Genomic DNA, 6000 nt, shown 5'->3' with positions numbered 1-6000 from the left:
ATAACTAGCCAAATGCCATTTGTAAAAGAGACTCAGTTATCTAAAGAAAGGCAGAGTCTTCTGCCTGCTGTAAGCACAAGCAATTAAGAACACTACTATTTATCTTTTACTGAAACTAGAACACAGTCCTATATTGAAAGCAACTGCATCATTTCATATTTCGACTCAGCATGACTTTCAGGTTTCTAACAAAACCTTTACCATTTAAACTTAAGTCTTGTGGCATGAGATGTGTAACAATGTTGATACAAGTCCTATTTCTTGATGTAATTTGCGTGACATGAGAGTTGTAGATAAAAATTAAATTTACAATTACTACCAAACATCATCCACATCAATCTTCAAAATAAATAGAAAAGCACATAAATGTCACCACTTTTCATTAATTTTGGTCAAAATCTCTTATCAGCCAGAGGGTTTCTGAGATATTTCAATAATATTCAGGAAATCAATCTTACATGAAACTGAAGGAAAACATCTAATGTCATTGAACAATAAATATCAGTTCTGTCAGTGGCTTACCTTTGAGCTGAGGCCTTAGGATGTTTCTCTTCTAGTTTCCTCACGAGTGCCACTGTCAGCTGTGTAGTCTCCCCTAGGGGATCTGCAGGCATTAAATGGGCGTCCAAAGGTCCTGAAAGTTGTTTCTGATTGGGGTTGCTGACATTTTTTTGCAGAACCTAAGAGACAGAAGTACAACCATGTAATTTATATATTGCTAATTAAAATAATGTGTGTCAACTTTTTCAAATAAGGCTGTTGATTAGCAGAAAATGTCAGAAATACAAATAGCTATGTCAAGCTGCATCAAGAAGCACAAATCTAGACATCTAGTGAGTTTTTGCTTGTTTCTCTTCCTTCCTTGAGTTTTTCCACATAGGAAATAAGGAATTTCAAAAATTTCTTCTACATGGGCTAAAAATGTCAACTGTTCTGAGACACAAATATGAATAAATATTAAATAATTAAAATCCTGTATATAACTATTATTTGTCTAATATATATCTTATTAAATTCAGACATCATATGAGGTTATTTATTTAAGGAAATAAGTTGACTTCCACATTGATATTTCTCTTTTCAAAATGTGTTTCTGAAAGGACTGTCTCTGACCTGCCTCTGGCTTAATACTGTGACCTCTTCTGCTGAGCTGCTGTCTATCTTCTGATGAGCTGCTGTCCAGGCCCCATGGTGAATGCGGTTTTCTGTTTGGGTCACCTCCTCTCTTTCATTTAGTTCCTCTAGGTAGGTCAGGACAAACTCAGGGTAAGCCTGTAGGAAAGGACAAAGGCAGAGGAATAATGAAGAAAAACATCAGCTACATCAGCAGAATCACAATGGTCTAAACACAAGGAATGATGGGAAAAGTGGTTATTGAGGTATACAATATCACAAAAGTTGTTGCATGTAAATAACATTGTATTTCACAAAGTTTTCTAAGTCAGTGTTAGATAGTGACCTTTTCATATGCACTAAAGTGAAAAACAAACTGATATACAATATTAAAATATTTTTTAAGAATAAAGACTACAGCTCTCAAAATGAAAATTCTTAAAATAAGAAGAATCAAAATTTTGTATCCTTGTCTTTAGGCAATATGTGATTAAGTATATGTGACATTTAGGTAGGCATTTCCATGTAATATATTAAAAGAATTTAAAACAGTCTATTCTGAAATCAAGACACATCACATACAGAAAAAGCCTTCCTGATGGTTTTGAAACGAAAGAAAATTTTATTGCTATAATTCATTAATGAAGTCAATTTGTCTTAATACTCTTTTGATCCTTGTTTACAAGGCAAAATGTTTCATGTGAGGGTTTTTTTGGGGGGCGGGGGGGAGGAACAGGGGAGAAAAGACAACAATCACAACTCAACAATTACATTCTGTTGAATTGAGACATTAATATCTCAGCTACTTAGCCTCATAATACCCAGACCTTGTACCATGGTAACATGATCAATTTTATTTCTTTAGTTCAGTCTGTGAAATGACTGCATGGCAGCTTCTCAGGTGCTACTTCAATTCAAGCAGTAGTCAGTCCACTGTCATCATGATGAAAAGGGCAGAATCTTCCTTTACATTAAATATTTTTTATTGATAAGGAAAATTATAAAGTTCTGTGAGCACCTGCACTAATAAAAAATGTATATATATTGACTACACTAAACTCAACCAAAAATAGGAGCTATTCAAATACTTGGACAGTTAACACTTAACAAATTGAAATCAGTGATCTATTAAAACCTTATGGTTACAGAATTAAGTGTCTCATGAGTACAAGAAGAGCCATCTTTCTCTGTTCCATCACTCAGCAGTGAATAAACATAAGCAATTTCATTTATAAGGCAGTTAACACTTCAATATTTAAGCACTTGGGCATATTTTCCAAAGCCAATTCTGCATGTACACCCCACAAATTCAGTGAAACTTCTAAGCTCAAGTAGAAAGCAAAACACCAAAATGGAAACCTATCCTCAAGTTCTGAGAAAACTGTTTTGCTCATATCTTAAGAATACTTTATATTATTAAAATATTATGTTGCTTTGATCTTGAATTTTACTAGGCATTCCTAACAATAAAGCTGTGGGTTTAGCTTCAGTTGCATCCATTCTTTATCCTTCTGTCAGACTTTTCCTATGAGTGCAGAAATTTTCAATTTAGGACTGCTTATATTTTACTTTAAAATAAATCTATTCAACAGCAAGAATACAACAAACAGTGCAGTGCTTTTATTTCTTAAGGAAAAACTCTTCACCAATCAATAATACTAACTCTCCTGCTGTTTACCACCTTGTATAGACAATATATTATGAAACTTTATTTCCTACTTCATAGTTCTATCTGCATTTTAATTCTAATGTAATACACTAACTTAGATTTCTGGTATGTTTTTCAGACTTGGCTGCATGAATAACGAGCTAAGATTCCTTTTCTTTAAATAACAATTTCTTCCTCTGCAAGCACTTCACGCTCACTTTATTTACCTGTGCTGCTATGAAAAATGAATCTGGTTTCTTTCTCTCTCACTTTTCACCTTTTCTGCCTGACCCCATACCATCCTTGCTTCTGTGCCAGAAAAAAAGGGTTTGTCAGCCATGCAATGAATACAAGCAGAGAACAGACAAGTTAAAATGAACACAGCAAAATTATAGTTATTACCCATATTTGTACTCAAATCCAGTTCACTGTGTGGCACACTTGTGCCAGAACCCCAGGCAGCGTGGGAGCTGGTGTGGGAGTCCCTGTCCCTGCTTGATTCAGCTCAAGGGCTACTGGTCTGCATTTCCTTTATGCTAAACAACTTCAGTAGGTATTCAGGGAACCTCTCTTCAGGAATGTAAAGAAAAAAAAACAAACTCCCAGAGCAGAATGCGACAAAAGCCTCAAACCTTGCCAGAATGAGAAAAACATTTCCCAACTAGTTCAACCCTTAAGCAAATACAATACTTTGGAAAGTTTTATTTCTAGTCTGAAATGCATTCCACCATGTCTAGGATATATTTTGCTTTCAGTGCACACCACTCATTCTGAAGCCTATTGTGAAATATGTGTTCAAAACTCATAGCGTGTTAAAGAGCACCATTAGGTTATCTTGGTTATTTTATAGACTTGATAATTGACTTATACTTTTATTTACTTACACTTTTTAAAATTTACTTATATTTTTATTGACTTATACTTTTAAATTATCCATACAGTTTACATGAATAAGAGTACAGAACCTGACCTATCACAAATATGGATATAATTAAATATTACTCTATTAACTAAATATCTAAGGGAAAAAAATATGACTAATTTGTTGTTTCTGCATAAAAACACCTTGGGAATCAGGAGAGAAAAGTCAGGATTGAATTGTGAATCAACATCTTAAAAAATACTTAATGATTCTACTATTTTTTTCAGAACAAGCTAGTATTCTCTGGCATAAGTAAACCATACCTTGATTGCGTAGGGGAGAGTGTATGTATGGAGGAGAGTATGTTAACGGCAAACACAGTAAGTACTACTGAGTTTGTAATTCCAAAGTGAGTTTCCTTCTCAATCTGAATGTGTCACATATCATTAAACTGTATTATGCTGCTTTCCTTTGTGTCAGTTTTTGTTGGCCCACATATGCTGCAACTTAAATTAACATGACACTACAGATAAAGTGAATGTGATAGGAAATTTAGAGAGAAATATAGCATTTTCCAAAAAGATTTACTACTAACTACTGGCATTTTTCCTGATAAAAAGAAATAGAAGCTAGAACCAAACAGTGTTATAGTTATTAACTCTCAGAAACTTTAGAAACCTCTCTCTTCATTATATATAAACTGTAATATTTTTTTATTTAAATAATAGTCAGTATGCATAATAAAATAAAGAATAGTACAGCTGACAACTGTATTTTTATTTAATGATGATCTGAATTGTTCTAAAATAATTCCAGATAACAGACAAAACAATGGGAACACAGTCTCAATTTCATCAGACTGTTGGAGTTGTGTGAGTAATAGAACCTAAGCTAATGTCCAGATGAGAGGATGAAAAAGAACGGTTGGTGCTAGAGAGGCACACCTGGTATTGCCTGCCTGCTGGACAATGGCTCTCTGCAATTTTCCCAAGGTTAACAGAATATAATACTGTAGATGTTCCCAACACTTCAGTGAATGTCTTCAAAAGGTTCAAATTTTCAGAAGAAGGTACCATTTAAAGAATCTTCACAGGCACATATCACTAGATATAACCCCCTGGACTATGTTAATGCAAAGCCACCTCTTTCTTACTTGTTTGAAGAGAATAAGGCTGCTGGGGATAAAACCACACTTTTGTGAGTACTCTACTACCCTTCCACTGCTGTCTATGGATTCCTGATAATAACTTGCACAAATCAGCTGATCTACAAAACATCAGACTTCAGACAAGCCACTGACCAAGATCCCTGGCCACAATAAACACGAACAAAGAACAGCTCCTCTGTCAACACTGTGCACTGAAGACCATTGCCCTTGCACTGTCCAGATTTTTGTTGTAATTCAAACACTTGATCTGACCCAATTTACTAGAAAGGAACCTCCCAGCAATATATTTTTTAATATGTTTTGTTTTAATCAACAATATATTTTAAGAGAGCCATTTTCTTTAGTTATGCAAGAGTAAGCATAACCAAACACTAATTCAATATTACTTTGAAAAAAACTTCTGTTGCAATTACTTTTTCTACTGCATTCGAGGCAGAGGTGTTTCTAAATTTGGTATTTCTTCTTAGATGTGAAGAGAAAAAAAAAATAAATGTTATTCAGTGCTAGCTTTTAGGACACCAGCTTTGACAGAGGATTTTATTAAGACTCATTAAGATTCATCCATAACACCATCAAGGACTGTATTTTAAAATTCTCCCCACAGCTCATTAATTTTGCACAAAGGTGCTGCATGATTCGCAATAAAACCATGATGCCTCTAACTTCTTTAATCAAAGAACTTCCCACTATTTACTAATGTTTTTGTCATGTTTGTTCTGTAAACAAATTCTTTGTATTTTGTGCCTGTTAAATGTTAATAGAATATGTTAGTAACATACCAAGCTTGAGCTTAAGGGACTTAATTTCTATCCCAGAATGTGTTTCAAACTTCTGTTAACAAATTTATATAGGAGTAGTGAAGCATACAGCTCATTTTAGATGCCAGTTGTTCTTTAGACTTCTTTTAGCATTCTAAACACTGACTTCTAGTTATCACAGGTTACTATACTGATTGAAGATCTATTTTTGTTATGTAACTGAAATAAATGTGCACGACAATTCAAGACACGAAACATTAAAAACAAAATAAAAGTAAAAAATCACAAGTAAAATCATGAACTGGTTCCATTACTTTTAGAGATTATAATAAAACACAGTATGTTTCTATTTAGTCACTAAATAGAAAATATTTATAAAAATAACACGAACAGGAAATCATGTAGTGATATCAGAGCACCAAAATAGCAAATATCATTCATTGAAAGTTTC

At 33.8% G+C, this 6000-nt stretch overlaps 1 protein-coding gene across 1 annotated transcript in view; it reads right to left on the bottom strand.

Annotated features, from left to right (window-relative positions):
• Positions 1–1206: 1206 nt before the first annotated feature.
• The window catches only part of DCDC1 (doublecortin domain containing 1), a 119926-nt gene continuing 115132 nt past the window's right edge, over positions 1207–6000 (bottom strand). The window contains 1 exon segment of the mRNA XM_033006914.1: positions 1207–1272. The gene's annotated coding sequence lies outside the window, so the exon portion shown is untranslated.

The sequence above is a fragment of the Tyto alba genome, unplaced genomic scaffold, assembly GCF_018691265.1.
Source record: "Tyto alba isolate M040663 unplaced genomic scaffold, T.alba_DEE_v4.0 Super-Scaffold_8, whole genome shotgun sequence".
Classification (NCBI taxonomy): domain Eukaryota; kingdom Metazoa; phylum Chordata; class Aves; order Strigiformes; family Tytonidae; genus Tyto; species Tyto alba.
Note: the sequence above shows the minus strand (reverse complement) of the source record. Positions and strands in the feature narration are given on the sequence as shown.